At 37.4% G+C, this 19,431-nt stretch overlaps 1 pseudogene; it reads right to left on the minus strand.

The window, feature by feature from the left end:
* Nucleotides 1-373: 373 nt before the first annotated feature.
* On the minus strand, nt 374-1,900 carry LOC149211784 (putative protein phosphatase 2C 53 pseudogene; annotated as a pseudogene).
* Nucleotides 1,901-19,431: the final 17,531 nt, after the last annotated feature.

Below are 19,431 nucleotides of genomic sequence, written 5' to 3' on the forward strand. Positions count from 1 at the left end.
TTTCTTCGAGTGGATATCTGTAATTAGCGAATCTGTGGAATTGTGAACGAGTTTTATATTTATTACAAATCTGTCCATCATAAATTTCGTCCATTCACCAACACAAATATTTTCACTGATTCCTCAAATAAACTGTGAATGGTGGTTCTCTTGACATTCCTTTCTGCGGGATGTGTTCAAATCAGCCCTGTTAACGCTGTTGAATTGTGAATCAGATTTCTATCTGTTTCTGCATTTTACAAGTTAACCAATAGTTTTGTTGCTTCTTTCTTTAAACCATCAAGATCTGTAATCTGTGACAGAGTTTATAATCTTGTGAACATTGACAGCATATAGCTTGGTCATATAACCATTACGAGGTTGAACGTATATATATGTCAAATGCATTGGCAAATCAAGTATGATAATTGAAATTGAATGAGAGAAGAGCTGTGAAAAAGAATCATTGGACATGAAAAAAATGGAGGATTCATGCTTCCCAGTACATAGATGAATCGTTTTAAAGTCCAGCTCTCAAGTTGGGTCAGGTAGTTAGTCGAGGCTTCGTTTGAAGGCAGTCATCCCTCATCTCATCCACCCTATTTCTATTTCTTGCAAAAATGTCTGAGTTGTACTATCATAACACTAATATCATCATGTGATTTTCTTGTTACTGCTACTTCTACAAGCCTTTTGCAAGCAGCTATAGGACCGCCTCCTAATGGTGTCGAATTAGGCTGGTTCTCCACGCAAAAAGGCCTGGCAATATCTACCGCTTCTTGATTACTGACTACATCCCACAACCCATCTGATGCCAGAATTAAGAATTCGCAATCAGATGTTACTGGAATCTTTCTAGTCTCTGGTTCAGCCGTTATCCATTCTTTCATGTGTGAGTCACCTATTGCCCTAGTTACAGCTAGACCCCTGAACTCGCCAAACTCCGTGGCGGAGGTCAACGATTCCACCCAAATTCTCTATCCGCTGTCGTTCGTCCTCCCTTCCAGCTCGATGATCACATGTGAGGGCTTCAGAAGCAGCGTTTCTGCTCAGAACTGCTCGACAATCCCCAGCATTGGAAACCACTAAGTTACCATCTATAATCAGAGCTGTTACACAAGCAGTACCGCCATAAACATTTTGCTTCAAAAACTCTGCATCTGTTGTTAAGTAGCCAGCTTTAACGGCCTGCTCAAGAATGTTCTCTGTTTCGTCTCCCATGTCCACCATAGCATTGACAATATTCTGCCCAATATTTTCGGCAGCGAAATCTGAAGCTTTGCGACCGCTATGATCATCAAAAACCAAAAAGAAGGCCTGCTCGGAATCGCCAAGAACATTGGCAATGGCTTTGTGGGTGTCCTCCATGAATTCTCGCCGACCCTTTTTGCTTGAAACTGCATAATGAAAACCCTCCACATTAACCTCGTTCGCCTGCTCCACCGGTGAGAACAGCGAATTTAGGTCCGGCAACTGGAGCAGAATATCCATTCTCTGCGGACGTTTTCTCTTTAGCTTTGAGGCAGAGCATTTGCTCGAACCATTCTCCACCCTGACATTGTCCGAACTGCTCCCGCTCTCCTTCCAAAGCAGATTCTCCTTCCTATTCACAGGGCTCAGTCCAGATCCCACAAAACTGGTTTTGATGCCGCTGGTCCTGGGCGTTTGGAAACCAGGATTCGAAGGAGAGCCTGCCCATATTTCAATATCATAATCGCGTATAGAAAGGGACCTGCATGAACCCAAGAACAAGGAAGAATTCCCTGCTACAAGGCTCGCCATTTTCACAATCTACGGATGCTGCTGCTATTGTTGATGTTGTCGATAATGGTTGAGCTTGTTGCCTTCGAAAACTGGCTGATAAAGGCAGCAGTAATGGCCTCTCTGTTGTTACAATTCAATTGAATGTCTCGCTCCGAGAAACTAGAGGTTGTTCCGTCCTAGGCGATCTACCGTTAGCATTTATATGGCTTTCAAGCGTTGAAATCAAATCGGAATTCCATTTTCTTATTGGTCAACACCTATGTACGCGAACCCTCCACGAACACCTAAATCACTATCTGCCGTGACACCGTGTATACGCTGGAGCACGATGTGATGTTTATTACGTCTCTGTGGTCATATAACACGAGAAAGAGGAAGGGTTTTTCTTGGGCAGGTTCGCCTATCGATGGGTCGTTGCAAGCGCTCACCTTCCCCGCGTCGATCATAGATGGCAGGTTTATTGGAAGCTTCCATGTCGAACCTTCCACATAATCGCCGTCGTGACGACATTGCCCGCGTCACCATGAATGAACGTTCTGCCCAATGACATCTATTAGAGACAACCAGGGATGCAGGCTATGACGAAGGAAAAGGAAAATCCTAAGACGCTGAACATACCGCGAATTCCAACACATAAAATGTGTTATGCACGTTTGCTTTAGACTTGAACGAGTAAACATTGAGCCCACTGGTAATGAATCTTCTTCCTGTATTGAACAGATTAATCCAACATGGAAACTTCTCTGAAACTACAGCTTTTCAAGAATTACACCTGAAAATCTGGGCACTGCCAAGCCAAAGTCCAACAAGAGTTTACATGAGTGAACACGTGAAGTTGTGGGATTCAATACTAAAATGCGACTAGGAAGAATTTTCTCAATCTTCTGTATGACCTTTCCTCCCTGGCATTGATATCGAAGTTTTGTTTTGATTATTGTAATTATATCTTTAGATCATTATTATCATCCTTGTTACCATCCAAGCATTGACTTTTAAAAATCTAATGCTTTTTCAAGCTTCCCGTTTGTTGGTGCATATTATAAGTCTGGATCATTTAATCAAAGCTCTCAGAATTTTGGAATAATGGTTTAAAGGTCTATGATAATACCCATGGTTATGGCTGGTTTATGAAAAGACTGTTGAATTACACCAAAATGTTGGCGTCCATTGACCAACATAGACAAGATGTCAGCTATTTAACACCTGACCTAATCCTTGTTGGCACCGTTGATCAGCCTCCTCGTGCACTTTAACAGTATGAAACAGGACCTCCCGCACACCTTTCGGAGTTCTCGTCAGTTTCATGCACATGTTAATAATCAAAAATATTATTTAATTTAAGTCGGTAAAATACTTTAATATAGTTTTTCAATATGTGTAGCATGTTATGTGTTAAATATGGAGTTTACATAGATATATAAACAAATAATTAAAATGTAAATCTCAGAGTATTTCCCATATTTTATGGATGGTGAATCTAGCAAACCGTTAGCCTTATTATGGGGTCTCGCCTCAAGTGATCAGTGACAACTAGCAACAATAACAATGAACTTCACAACTAGCTCTACACTAATTGAACTAATCCTTTATATATATAGTTATAATTTTGAAGCTCATTATTCACATGATACTTCATAACACAATGATGGTCAATTAAACTGCCTCTATATATATATATATATATATATATATAAGGATCAAATCGCTCCAATTACATTTCTCTTTTCACACCGAAAAACTGGGGATAGGTTTTGCATCTCAATGGATTTGATTATTCTTGGTGCATGGTAGATCGCAAGTTAAAATGGATCTTAATTAAAACATTTCAATTTCATGTTGTTTAGCATCAGAAAATTGTGTAGGTTATTCCATACTCCATGACTTAGTGCTCACACATAGATATAACATTTCAATGAATAATATCATTTTTTCAAATCCCCAAGTTTTTTAATGTAATTAATTAAAGGATGATAATGTTGGAGAGCCAACATGGATCACAAGGGCTTCACTCAATGAACCCCTGACATATCATGTGCATTCATGGCATACTAAACAATACCCTTAATTTGACTAAATATTGGAAAATACATCTAAAAATCACATTATTTTACCCCCTACCAATATGAACCCAATGCACCTTCCAAATTTGAGATACCCCTACTTTCACTAGGGCATTGTAGGTACCCATTTTTTCATTAACATTTTTAATACCCCTTTCTATTTTTTCTTTGATTTTGAGTTCCACGGGGAAGCCCCTGTGACATGGATATCTTTCCAACACAATCTACTATAAATATTTGATTAATTATAAACTACTAAAAAGTGAAGACGAAGAACAAGCCTAAATAAATCCTAATTCCTTGAAAAATGGCTTGCTTAGGAAGCCCGTAAAGGAGATTAGGGAATTTCCTATCTTCTATTAATTTAATATTTTGATCCTTGATGTTATTGTTTCTCTACCAATTGTGCAAGAATTTATGAAAGAATGGAGTAACTAAAGCCACTGAGCATGGGATGCGTGCCTAAAACAAGCATTGTTTGACTCCATATCCAACGCCAAAGAGAAAGTGTTTTATGGAACGTCAAATTCTATGCCTCCTATTGACCATGTGTTGGAACACACTGCAATCCTTATTATGTTTTTGTAGTCATATCACACGAGAAAAAGGAATGGAAAGAGTTATCCAGCCTTTTGTGCGACAGTTAATGCGTAGCGGATGTATATACCCATCGTTGGTAACTTGATTAAATCCAACGGTGGGAATATATAGTCCATGCAAATTAACTTCATCCAACATGTTGGATAAGTCTAACCAAAAGGAATGGTTTTCCTTTTCCATGTCCTATATATCAATATGATGTTCCAAACACTCAACTTGTTTGTGCTCATCATTTGGGTGTCTCCCTCATCAATGGTAGACTTCTGAGAGGGTTCCACGTAGAACCATCCATGCAAGTGCCCTCCTAACAACATCGCCCGCATCACCCCGAAGGAACATTATGCCCAATTACAACTCATAGAGACATGAGGGGATAGTGCTATCATAGAAGAAGAAAAGAAACCCCTAAAGCTCAACGGATTAGGAATTCTAACACATAAAATGCTCTATGGAGGTTGGTTTTAGACTTCCACAAATACAAATTGAGCCCACTAGTAATGATTTTTCTTCCTCGATTGGACCTATGAATCAAACATTAGAAAGATCTTTGAAATTACAACTTTTCAAAATTTACGCTTGAAAATTTCGGCATTATCAACACAGAGTCTGACAAGATTTTATATGAGTGAACATCTCAATCTGTGTGCTCTAATACTGAAAATGCGAGTATGATGAATTTTCACAATTTTTTGTGTGACATTTTATCCTTGAAATGATATCTATGTAAGTTTTGATTATTGTAGTTATACCTTTAGATATTCATCATCATCCTTGTCACCATCCCAACATTGACTTTTAAAAATATATTGGTTTATCAAGCTTCTTATTTTTTGGTCCATAGTATAAGCCCAGATCTTTTCTCAACCAAATGCTCTCAAAATTTTGGAATAATTTTTAAAGTTGTGTGATAATTGTTGATTCTTGAAAATGTCATTCATTTGCATTACACTTTCACTATTATGTCCATTATATCACCTCCATTTCACTACTATGTCACCACATTCATCCCACTTTCATTATCATTGGGCCACCTTTATGTTTTTCCAATTTTTATTATTTCTAAGGCTTTTAAGTGAATTTGTGGTTAAACATTAGAAAATAATGTGCATATGCTTATACCTAACAAATGGGTTGAGGTTGTTGACATGTGTAGGTTGAATGGAGACTTCTAGAAGACCCTTATGTGGCACTCTAAGGCCAAATTCGAATTTGGTTGGAAAGAATCATGGGATCATGAGGATATGTGTCACATCTCCTAATTGTATTGTAACTCTAAGAAGACATGTGTCTTATCAGTTCCTATTTTGATTAGGACTCTAGAGGTAGAGGGAGAGATTCATGGACTATCATTAATGAGATAGCTCTCATCTTTTTGTATAAATAGGAGATCTCTCTCCTTCATTTGTTAGTCCTTAGTCCCTAGTTCTTAAGTTTGTAGTTCTTCCTTGATGGCTTTTGAAAGCTTTGGAGAACTTTGTTGTACTTTGTACTTTTGAAGAATTTGAATAAAGCTTTGATGTTCTCAACATGGAAGGAGATGTGAAGTAGATGTCATGAAGCATATTAGAATGTAAGGTAGAGTAGATTTCATTTTGTAAATAATGTAAGGTAGAGTAGATTTAATTTTGTAAATATTGCTTTGATTTAATTATGTTATTTGATTGCTTTCAAGTTTGATAAATTAGATTTTTCATTCATGCAATTTTAATTCATGCAAGTGTGTTCAATTTTGCTTTGATTTCATTATGTTATTTGATTGCTTTCAAGTTTGATAGATTAGATTTTTCATTCATGCAATTTTAATTCATGCAAGTGTGTTCAACCGGTTGATTGTAGATAGTGATGCACATAACCTTTTAATGACTAATGACATGATAGAATCATCTTGTCCTTTTGCTGAAGCAGCAAGGTTACTGGGTCTCATAGTCACTAGCTCATTGTTTGGTTGTTGCATTCTATTTTGATTGTAGATTAGTGATGCACATAACCTTTTATTGACTAATGACATGATAGAATCATCTTGTCCTTTTGCTGAAGCAGCAAGGATACTGGGTCTCATAGTCACTAGCTCATTGTTTGGTTGTTGCATTCTATTTTGATTGTAGAATAGTGATGCACATAACCTTTTAATGACTAATGACATGATAGAATCATCTTGTCCTTTTGCTGAAGCAGCAAGGATACTGGGTCTCATAGTCACTAGCTCATTGTTTGGTTGTTGCATTCTATTTTGATTGCATTTTATTGAATTAGCTGTATATTTACACTTTTGTTTAAATACTAATTCCATCAATAACATGTTTTAAGTTCTTTTGAACTGCTAAGTTTTGGAAGTTACCATTAGGGACATAGGCCTTGTCTTGAAATATTTATCCATACTTGTCCTTTAAAAGTATTCTTAAGACCTTAGAATAGGATTTCCATTTGCATTAAACACTTTAGAAAACCAACAAGAACAAAACCCCAAAAACAACATAAACTATAAAACAACGAAGTAAGATAAAGGTTAACTAAGCACATATGGTGCACCACACTTCATCAGTTTACGATACCCGGATTGATAATTTATGTAGAGCAATTTAAGACATTAAATTGACTAGACAATAATTACTTTTAGTTGTGCAGGTTTATGAAAAAATTGTTGAATTACACCAAATTGTTTGAGTTATTATTGTCCATTGACGAACATAGATGATCTAATTTTAGCAATGTAACACAAAACTTAATTCATATTGATCAACATCCTAGTGCACCTCAACATTGTGACAAGAAGGGATCACATACTTTTTGGAGTTCTCATCTCATGGATGTTAACAGTTTGTTGTTTGAATATATAACTCCTACTTGGTTTAGGTGTGAACTTTGGTTCTAGAATGAGTTTTATCCTAGTCTTGAGGAGGTTGTTGGAATAGTCAAATGTAAGAGATTATCTAAGATAGTTCCGAGATTGATGTTTAGTTGGTCGTGCCATCAAGATAACTTATCAATTGTGAGAACTCATTTATGTATTGATATATGTAACATTATTTCAAATAATGAAGTATATGTAACATCATTTAAAATAATCAAGTATGTTTTTGTAACTCTAATTTGATATGTATGGGTCTGACTTGGGAGGGACCAGGATCATGGAGATAATAAAAAATGTGTTATCTACATTTCTAGTTTGGTATTAGAAGCTGTCTAGGCTTGAGTCACTCATAAGAAGGCCCAAGATCATGGAGAGTATAAAATAATGTGTTTTTTGTGCATGTATACTTTTCCTTAAGAGATGGAGTTGAAAATAAAGGTGTGTGGGTTCATTAATCTTGAAGCTAGAGGATCAATTGAATCCATGCTACTCATAGAAGTTGTTGCAGCCAATAACAAATTTTGTGCATCAAGTCAATCAACAAAACCTAGAGCATGGTTGAGGGTAAGCCGAGAAAACCCAAAATGATGATGATGGTGATGTAGGGGAATTTTAAAGTACAATGACAAGTATGTAGACATGTGATGGAATAATGGTTGAATGAAACATATATATAAAGTACATCCTAGTAGACCGGTAATTGCAAAGACTGGTTAACCACACATTTCAGTGGATGGTAATTTTTTTATAGCATGGACATCAACATTTTGCTCTTGTTTGTAAATTTCAAGTTGGACCATAAATAAAATGTGCTAACCAAGAAGTGATTGATATTAAGAAAAGTAGTCATTGATAGGGAATGATGGAGTATATAGCTCTTAGTTTTGTTAGGTGTGATATTTGGTTTGAGAAGGATTCTATTCCTAGTCCTTAGGAGGTTGTTGGAACTACTTGGCTATGAGAGATTCTCTCCAAGTTAGTCCCTAAATTGGTGTTTGGTTGAAAGATTTGCTCAACTAGTTGATTGTGCAATTGAGATAGTTTCTATTTCTTAAGAAATGATTTATGTATTTATATATAACATTATTTTGATTAAAGGGGAGTGAGAAGAGAGGAGGCGCTGCAATGGTGCACTAAGGAACTAGGGTTCCTGTCATAACCACCGACTGAACACAGCTTGAATCTGTAGTCTTCCAAGCTCAGACAAAAACATTGTCAGGATTTGCACTGTAGTTCTAAGCACAAGGCATAATGAATAGTCCAATGGGGGAGGCATCAGCGCCTCCCCCCAAAAATAATACTACGGAAAACCCACCAGAGGGCAGAACAGAGAATCGAGAGAAGTCTGAGGCACGACCTGCACAACAGATGCAAAAGAATGAACAAGAAAATCTAGTACAAGAGACAGAGGACAGACAAGCAACATCAAGTCAAACGAAGAAAGCCTCATCGCCAACATGCAAATCCATTGCTATAGAAAGGTCCAAGATTGAGCTGCCTAGCCATAGAATCAATGCACAAATACAATATATGAAATATCACGCACTGATCGGTAAATTTATAGTTTTTGATCGACTGAAAAAGCCCTGCAAAGTTTCAGTTCTATCAAAAGGATGGTTCATGATTCAGTTTGATAAGAAGGAAATGGCAGACTGGGTGATGGAGAAAAATTGGGCTTTTGGGAACCACCCCATTCTCTTCAGGTAATGGACGCCATTGTTCGATGCGCAACGAGAAAAGGTAGATTCATTCCCAGTATGGGTTCATGCTCCTACACTACCTCCTTTTCTATGGGTGGATTTAGTTTTCAGGTCCATCGGTAACATGCTTGGCACCTATTTGGAAACGGATATGTCTTTCATCGAAACAAGGAATAAAGCCATGGCCCGGATATTGGTCAATTTTAACCCCGGAGAAGGCCTAGTGGAAAATACAAAAATTCATTATAAAGACCTCATTTTCGATCAACCATTGGACTACGAACACCTGCCTTTTAGGTGTCATAGATGCCATGAGTATGGACATCTTGTAAGGGACTTCCCTTTGGGTTTTCGCCGCAGGAGGAAACAAAAGAAAGCCGAAGCAGAGGTGGTATCAATAGGAGATGAGATAGACCCCAGATATGAGGCGGTCCAAGTGGAGGACGCCATGGAAGTGGATAGGAACGAGAAGAAGAAGGCTCCGATGCAAGCACAACAGACCATGCGCCTGGAATTTGGAGAAGGATCTCCTATTGGATCAGGGAATGGTGCTCCGGAAGTCACAAAAGAAGTTTGAAGGCATCCTTGAAGTCACGATGGGTACGCATCTGGACTCTTGTTTTCCTTCTATGCCTCCTCCATTTGAAGTAAAAGATGCATGCTTAAATTCAAATTCGCATAGTCATTCATCTGTAGAACACTCGCGGGTTGAAAATATCATCGCATCTATCCCCAAGATCAATCTGAACTATGAAGAGGCTCCAAATTATATCGCTGATATAAAAATCTCTCCTTCCAAACCTGTATGTCATTATAACCTGCGTTCCCTTGACAAAAGACTGGCTTCTGGAGATCCAATCGGAGGTTTAGGCATGGATGTACCTCAAACCTCTATGAAGAAGTTGAGGGGACAGAAGTCTTTCCTGTCTAAGGCTCAAGTGAAAGCAAAATTTTCCATGTTGGATGGTAAACAACTGTCGATTCCTAGGGTGCTTAGACCGGCGAAACCCTGTGGGGATGTGTCAAAATGATCTGTCTTTCATGGAACTGTAGGGGTTTAGCCAGTAAACCTAAAAAAATGGCTTTGAAGGAGTTGGTACAGCGTTATAACCCAGAAGTACTCATGCGGCAGGAGACCTTAGGCATGAGTTCAGAAGTGGTGTCATCTCTATGTTCCATTTTCCCAGGGTGGCAATTTCAAGCATCCGATTCCAGTGGTCACTCGGGAGGCTTGGCTATAGGCTTCAGGGAAGGAAGAATGAAACTCATCAATACGTGGGGGATGGATCATGTTTTGGGGATGGAAGCTATGACCCCTGATTTTGACTTCCCTCTAATAATCTTAAATATAGACGGGCCATGCCAGGAGAGAGTCTCATTTTGGAACAACCTTCTGGCTAAATAAATGATGAGAAATCAAAATCTGGTGGTAGGAGGAGATCTAAATTTTTCCATTGGGAATGTCGAGGCTTGGGGCCCCTCAGCCATAGAACACCCTCTATCAGATTTATTTTTAAATGCACTTTCTACACATAATCTGATCGATGCAAACCTGCTAAAATTGAAACCTACATGGAGAAATCGTAGAACAGGTGAAGCTAGAATCGCAAAAAGATTAGACAGGTTTCTTCTAAGTGAAGATCTAGCTTCCAGAATCCCGGTGTTCAGACAGTGGGTAGGAGAGGGGGGAAATTTGGATCACTTCCCAGTCCTACTCGAGCTGTCCAAGCCTCCCTTTAAGCCGGCAGCACCCTTCAAATTCAACGCAGCATGGATGCAGGAGGAATCATTCAGAAAGCTCTTTAATGAAACTTGGCAACACCCATGTAGGGATGCCACGGAAGATAAGAGTTTCCTTTTCATGGAAAATTTGAAAAGGCTGAAGAAGGCCACGTTGGATTGGGAAAAAAAGAGGAAGCAGAAACAAAATGAAGCCTTATTCAATATCAATCTGGAGCTTGGGGAATTGGAAAATCTTGATTCGAATGGCTATGAATCTCAGGAGTCGAAGGATAGGATATTGTTGTTAGAAAAGCAGAGAAGTCAAATTCTTTTGGACAGAGAAGAGGAATGGAGGTTGAAAAGCAGGGCAATCTGGTTGATGGCTGGAGATGAAAATACAATTTTTTTTCACAATTATGCAAAAGGGAGGAAGATAATGAATACTATCTGGAAGTTAAAGGACGAGGAAGGTAGAGAGGCCAATACCTTTGAATCTCTCTCGTACATGGGGAGGAACCATTTTCAAAGATTATTCTCTGAGCAAGGAGAGCCTACATTAGCAGAGGTTATCAAAACAGCCCAATGTTTTCCTCGATATGTGGAGGAGGATGAAGCTGAGGGCTTGCAGGGAGAAGTCACACCTGAAGAAGTGGAGAGTATTATAAAATCTATGGCCAAAGATAAAAGTCTTGGGCCTGGCGGGTGGCCTATAGAACTTTTCTAGCATTTCTTTGATTGGATTGGCTCAGAATTAACAGAGGTGGTTGAGGAATCCAGAAGGAAAGGTATGGTATATGCGCCTTTTAACTCAACCTTTATAGCCCTTATTCCCAAGAAAGAAGACCCTGAGTCGTTTGAAGATTTCAGACCCATTTCGCTCTGCAACAACATTTATAAAATTATAGCTAAGGTGATTGTTGTCCGTTTAAAGCCAATTCTGTCCATATGCATCTCAAACAAACAGTTTGGTTTTCTGGATGGGCGCCAAATTCATGAAGCCATAGGGGTGGCTCAAGAGACAATTCATAGTGTGAAACTGATGAAAAAGAAAGGAGCAGTGGTGAAAATCGTCCTGTCAAAAGCCTACGACAGAATCAGTTGGACCTATCTCCGGATGCTGCTAACTCACCTGGGTTTTAAAATTGACTTTATCAACTGGATTATGGGATGTATCACTAGTGTCGGTTATGCGGTACTTATAAATGGAGCAGCCTCTCCGTTCTTCAAAGGGCAAAGAGGATTAAGACAAGGTTGCCCTCTGTCTACACTGCTCTTCCTTCTGGTAGAAGAAGGGCTGAGCCAGCTAATTCTAAAAGCCAAAAGGGAAGGAACAATAAAAGGTCTGGAGGTTGTTGTCAACTTATGCATTTCGCATCTTCTTTTTGTCGACGATATTTTACTCTTTAGTAATGGAAACCTGTCAGAAATAAAAGAGATTAAGAAGATTCTTGAGCTTTTCATGAAAGCAACTGGGATGCAAGTAAATTATAGGAAATCACAGCTCATTCTGGAAGGCTTTAATAGACAGGAGAAAAGCCAAATTACCTCAGTTCTTCCTTTAGAGGTTTATAAGCTTGGGGACCCTTTCAAATATCTGGGGTTTTGGCTGAAACCGGATAATTATAGGAAGCAGGACTGGAATTGGTTGGTAGCGAAGATTGAAGCCAGAATTTCTCACTGGAGCTTTAAGTGGCTTTCCAGAGCAGGAAGGCTAACTTTAATTAAATCAGTCCTTCTAGCAATCCCAGTTTACTGGGTTGCACTGACCTGGGTTCCTAAAGGTATATTGGAAAAGATAAGAAGAATTTGTAGCAGATTTCTATGGGCTGGATCAAAGGAGGATGCAGTGTTTCCCTGGATTGCCTAGGAGAAAGTGGCAAGACCAAAATAATGGGGAGGGTGGGGAATAAAAGACATCACTGCTTTTGGATCCTCCTTGGCGGAAAAATCAGGATGGAGAATCATCAACATGGAAAACCTCTGGAAAAAAGTGGTGAAACGAAAATACATTGACCCCACTCCTCTTGAGGATTGGATAAGGAACCTAGAAAAGAAAGGAGGAAATGTGTCGATTGTCTGGAGGGCGACTATTGATGCCTTCAAAATTATTGAACAAGGATTGTCCTAGTGGATTGGAAACAGTGAAAATATTCGAATTGGAAGGGATCCCTGGGTGGGGTGTAACGAGAACTTTGCTCTGCCCCCTAGCCTGATTAGGCATCTCGAGTCCAAAGGAATTCTTTTCCTAAATCAAGTAGAGAAATCGGTCACTCAACCATATGGGAACAAGCTTGGAAATTAGGAGAGGAATTGGACCTTCATCCCCATTGGTGGAACGATTGGAAGGTCTACATTCAAGAACTTTCCAGATCAAATGTAATGTTTAAAGACAAACCAAATCAGCTAGTGTGGGCTCATGCTGATTCTGGAATCTACTCCCCAAATTTTGGATACAAGTTCCTCATGACAAAAAAAGGTTGGGGGGATCCGGAATGGTGGGCAAAGTCATTATGGAAGTTAAAGTGCCCTGCTAAAGCAAAAATTTTATTCTGGTGTATTTTAAAAGGGAAAGTCCCTACATGGGACATTCTGCAATCCAGATTTAAATTAGGGCCGGGAAGATGCGCTATGTGCAAAAATGACTCTGAAACTATAACGCACCTTTTTATTGGTTGTCCTGTAGTTAAAAAAGTATGGATGGAGGTTGAGAAGCTTATTCATTCACCGATAGCCTGGGAAGGGGATAATACCGCTGAAGCTTGGCACAAATGGTGGCACTTAAATTCAATTTGGAAATTGAGGAATCTGCCTCCTATTATCTGTTGGGGCATTTGGATTGCAAGAAACAGATTCATTTTTCAGGACAAGGAAACCACTGTTGAATCAATTGCCATTTAGTGTACATCAATTTATTCGAATATTCCGGATTCAGAGGAAGAAAGGATGCCCAGACAGGTTAGAGAAGAACAAATCAAGGAAGGAGTGCCATGGGCTTACTTTGATGGAGCCTCTCAAAATAACAAAGTTGGAGCAGGTCTAATCATCCATATAAACGAAAGACATTCTCTAAAAGCTTCCGTAGGCTTGGGCAGTGGCTCAAATAATTTTGCAGAATTATCTGCTCTTAAGCTTCTTCTATGTTGGCTGATACACAGGAACATCTTCACAGTTCAGATTTTTGGGGATTCATTAATGTTATCAAATGGGAAAATGATCAAAGCAGATGTCAAAATTATATCTTGTATCCTTTATTAGAAGAAATACAACATTTAAAAGTATGTTTCAATATCTTCTCTATTCATCACATCTACAGGGAACGCAACGACTTTGCAGACAAGCTTTCTAAAGAAGGTCTACAACAAGATTTGGGCAGTTGGAGAATAGTGGAGGAAAACAATGGAGGCATCCACCTCTCGGACCAGCCTCCTTATATATAGATTGCATGATCTGGGCACTTAGTAGAACTGGTCATACTAGTTTTCTTTTTGTATACAGCTGAAAAGTCTTTTTTCTGAAAATTTGTTTTGTCTTTTATGCTAGTGCTGCGCATTCTTTTTTGTCTTGGGTTGTTTTCCTCGATAGAGGAAACTCGGCGAAAGATGCCACCTGCTATTTTTGTTATCATGGATATCAAACATAAGGAAACTGTGGACTCTTTTTGATAACGCTGAGGAAGGGAGTTGTTTTCCTCTCTAGAGAAGGCTCTGCTTATGCTTAGAATAGCCTTCCAGCAGGTTTTTATGATGCTCTACAGCAAAAGGAAAGTTGCGACATGTATATCTAACTTTTTATCATGGTTATAAAAAAGTTCGTTTTTTTTCTTTGGAAAAAAAAATCACATTTAAATTTGTAATAAATGATAATCATGAAGTGAAAAAGTACAATAAGGATAATGACAAATATTATGTTCATAGGGATAATCATGTTAATGAGGTATAATAAGAACGAGTAGAAAATATAGACACACATGTGCACGCCTATAACAAACAATTTCTTTAAATGGGTGGACAAGCTTTTAAGCACATTATTTTCCCTATGGTTTTTTCCCAAATTTCTACTCCACATATAGGTCATGGTAATGTATCAAATTGGGTATATTATAGGCATATGTGGATGTTACCACAACAATGTGAAATGCCAAAATAATTAATAGGTTACAATTCTAAACCCATAATTTTTTTACATTGATACATGGTTTACTGACTTGTCTTAGGATATACATAGTTTATTGAATTGTCTTAGGATGCTAAAATGTAGAGATTGCAAAAAAAACATTCGATCTACAAACTAGATACCAATATCAAATTTCTTCCATGTAAAGATAGTTCATTCTTTCTTAAGTTTGAGAGATAATGTTTTCAGATATTTAATATGATTTAAAGAAAAAGATCTTTCTGATATATTGCAACTTTCTGCATCAATTTCACTAAGCAAGAATACTTTGGTTAGTTTCTTTTAAAAGACTATGAAATATTTTAAACATTTAAAGGTTAGTTTGTGAGATATATAACTTTTCATGTAAATTACTCATCCAAAAACCTCAAAAGTTGATTTCCTTTAATATATTATAACATTGGCCTTTAGTTAATAGTTAATATTCAAATGTAAAAAAAAAAAAAAACAAAAACAAAAAAGTAGTTTTGTGAAATTGTAACATATTTATTTAAATATACCAAAGCAAACCATTTAACATCGTGTTACAAATCTAAAATTTATGAAACATGAAAACATTACAAATTATTCTACATTGAAAATGCAAATATAGAGGCTGCTTACCTCAATGTATGGTTTCCAAGAAGATATAAACATTTTAACTCACCTAGGATATCTTCTTGATAAACTCCTCTATGTTGCAAGTGTTCATGGCTTCCTAAATTAAAATCATAATAATGTTGATATTTTGTTTTCAAACTCCTTGACATTGAGACCCTAAACTGTTGAAAATTTAAAATTTAGGGTAAGAATAATTTTTCCAAACATGCTTCCCTTGGACACAAATTAGTGGCCAATCCAAAAAAGCATTGCGAGATTTTCCATAATTCACTTAGACTAGTATATTTTCTATCTATAATAAAATGGTGATTGAATAATAAAATGTTAAATCTAAAATGTGTATTGCAACTCAACATCTATAGAATTTCATGGTTACATAAAAGATGTCATGTCAATGCATTTGAAAATGTTTGAGAATCTTTCATACTGGAATCTATTATGATAGAATGCTGTGTCATCATTGAGAGTATGATAAAAAATAGTTCACGAGGATGTGAGTACTATATTTTTCTTAAAAAATTATGGAAGGAAAAATTGTGATTTCCTATGAAGGGGAAAGAGTGCTAACAACAAAAGTAAAAGTTAAGTTAAAATAGTAGTAGAAGAGTCATTTATGTTCAACCAAAGAATTTTGAAAGGAGAAAAAACACGTGAGGGGATGATTTCCTATTATTCTTCGAAAGTAAGGGGAATTGAGATTCTAACTAGAGAAGAGAGTTGCTAAATGGGTTTGAAATTATTTTATGGAAATGTCGCGTTGATTACCCCTTGTTAACGAGAGGTATTTCTCATCAAATGGACTTCATTGTAGGTTCTAGTTTGCATAACAAAGCCCTGCATAGAATGATGCCTATTGAGAACGAGGAGCCTAACAAACAAACCTGAGTTGTTGGAAAGAGGTTTAATTAGGAATAGTTTAATCCCAAATCTATTAAATACTATACTTACGGGATGGAGGGTGGTGAATGTACATTGATTCTAGGGCCATTAATAGAATTATAATTAAGTATATATTTTCATTCCCTAGGATCAATGATCTAATGTAGTGTTTAAGTGACACATGATAGTTTACAAAGATCGATTTGAAGAGTGGGGATTATCATATTATAATTCATGAAGGATATGAATGGAAAAATCTGGAAATATCATACTTTGAATTTATAATTTGATACTTTTGAATTTATATTAAAATTCGAAATAAGAAAGCTTGACAATTGCAACCTTAAGTGGATATCGGACTTGGAATGGGTTTGTGCTAAAACTAAATAATAATTTTAAGTTTCATGTGACTCGATATTTTGTAACTTCATGTTGCATTATGTTTACCATTATATTTTTGTATTCCCCTTCTCCTAGTGCACTTATGTTTGAAACAATTTTTTTTAGCGTGCTCATGTATTTTTGAGACCCATTAAAATCATTAATTAAATCAAAATCATTAAAAGTTATAGCGTAGGATTACAATCGGCATTTGGATGTTAAACTTGCATAGAGGTTTTTTTTTCTCTATTTAGTTTACAAGAATCACTCATGTCATAGAATTGTTAATAATGTCACATTGATAAACCTATAATGTTGGAATATCAAAAGGAAAGAAAATGAATCTTACAAATAGATATGCGGCCATATTACAAACAATTTTATTTAGTATTGTATTGCTTGTTTTATGAGGTAGTTTTTTTTTTTTTTTTTCTGGATTATCTTAGTTTCCAACGATGCTTTCATTCCATGACAATATTTTATAGCTTACTTGAACTGCTAGTCTTTTTCTTTGTGAAATGGAATCATCACACTCTTAGAACAAGTATTTTAGGGTTTCTCCACATATTGGTATATAAGGTTGGTTTATCTGTCTCACACAGACCAACCCCTTCCCCAATAATAAATGATTTCCATCATAAGGTGGAAAAGGTTTTAAGAACATTATTTTGCATGATTAGTTTTTTTCCAAATTTTAGCACCACATTTAAGATATGATCATGTAATAGACTAAGCATAGTGTAGGTGTATGTGGATTCAGAGACCAGCAAGAAGGAGACATGCAATGGTGGATCACATATATGAGTGGGTTTAAGATGTGAGAATTTATAAAGCCTTTGAAAATCGATTTTCTGGTGAAATGAGAAGAGGGAGGAGCGGTTTGAGGCGTTTTACAATTACTTTCGAGATAATTTTGTATATGACGTTGCATAATGCAATGGGCTTGAACTTCTCTGGAGTGCTTGGCTGTGCTTCTTTGGGAATAAGTGCGATGAATGTCGCATTGAGAGAGGGAAGTAGCCAATGCATAACTCGAGATTCTTCGACCACATTCCAGACTTCTACTTTGATTAAGTCCCAGAAATGATGGTAAAAGTTAGAGGTGAAACCATCAGGTCCTAGAGCTTTCCCAGCTTTCAATTGATTTGATGCCTCTTCTACCTCCGTCAGGGTGACCGGTCTTAGCAAAAGCTGATTATGCTCCTCTGTTATAATTCTGGGAATATGTTGAAGTATTTCGTTTATTGCAGGCTGTCTATCTATAGGTGGCTCTTGATGTACTGTTTTGAAGTGATTAGTGAGCTCTTTCTCAATATCTTGATGTTTCTCCATTATCTCTCCCTGTGGATTTTGAATATATGAGATGGTATTATTCATTCTTCTTTGAATAGTTGTGTGATGAAAGAATTTGGTATTTATTTCACCTTCTTTTAGCCATGTGATTCTTGAATTTTGTTTCCAAAGTAGTTCCTCTTGTTTCCTTCTTTCTTCTAATTGTGTTAGTAGAACTTGTTCTTAACTTGCTAGTTCCTTTGTTCTGCCTCCTGTGATGATCTTCTGTTGTAGCTCTTTCATTCTTTGCTCGAGGACTTTTTGCTCTTGAAATATATTGTCGAATGTAGTGTAATTCCAGGTCTTGATTTTCCTTTTGATGTGCTTCAGTCTCTGTTGGAATTGATACATAGTTGAGCCACCATTGGGAATGAAGCTCTCCCACGCTGATTTGACCACTTTTTTTAACTCATGGTGAGTGAGCCAGAAAGCTTCAAATTTAAATGGTTTCTTGTTTGAATTTTCAGGATTCTTCCATTGCAAGGAAATAGGCCAATGATTCGAGCCGACAATGGGAATTATGGAGGTGCATATATCACCACCTAAATGGACAAAGTTGTCTGATATTAGATATCTATCCAACCTAGAGGAGATTTTTTGAGAGCCTGTCCATTTGTTATTCCATGTGTAAGTGCCATTATTAAATGGTAAGTCAATTAGCCAATTGTTTTGAATGTATTCTTTGAAGCTATTGCTTTCATTGTCCAGCTTTCTTCTACCTCCAAGTTTTTCCTCTAGCCGCGTGATCATGTTGAAGTCACTGCCTGTGATCCAGAGTGGATAAGTTCTTGTAGAATTGAGAATTTCCAACGTTTTTAGCAACATAGTCTTTTGCATTGCATCTTGAGGGAAGTATACATTGGTCAAGTGGCCATGTATGTTGGTTCCAATAAGGTGGAAAGTTGCTTGAATAAAATGGTGTGAAGCATGGAATCTGTTAGGGAGACGTGCTAAGTATTCCATGCTATGGCAAGCCCTCCCGAAGCGCCTGTTGCATCTACTATAATAGTCTGACATCCCGCCCATGCTTTGGATAATATGGAAGCTAAGGTACTAGTGTTACATTTTGTTTCCTGCATGAATACAATGTGTGGTTGTTCTTGCTGAATCATGTTCTTTAACATTCTGTATTTCCCCGGACCGTTAAGTCCTCTGACATTCCATGAGATGAGCTTCATGGTTGACCTGTAGGTAGGGAACGGTAGTATTTAGTCAACTTGGAGCATCTTCCGGACTCCACTAGCATTTCCCCAATTAGGATGGTGCGTTGTAGATCTGTCTTTCTCCCTCTCTTCTTCCCATCTTTGATGATATGTTTCCCGTCCCATTTACCTCCTTGTTGTATGCCCAGTGTGCTGTGCTGATGCACTCTTGATAGTACTACTTCTAG

This window comes from Pinus tabuliformis, chromosome 1_1 (assembly GCF_031772625.1).
Source record: "Pinus tabuliformis cultivar Carrire ecotype Pingquan chromosome 1_1, CPIR1, whole genome shotgun sequence".
NCBI classification, from domain to species: Eukaryota; Viridiplantae; Streptophyta; class Pinopsida; order Pinales; family Pinaceae; genus Pinus; species Pinus tabuliformis.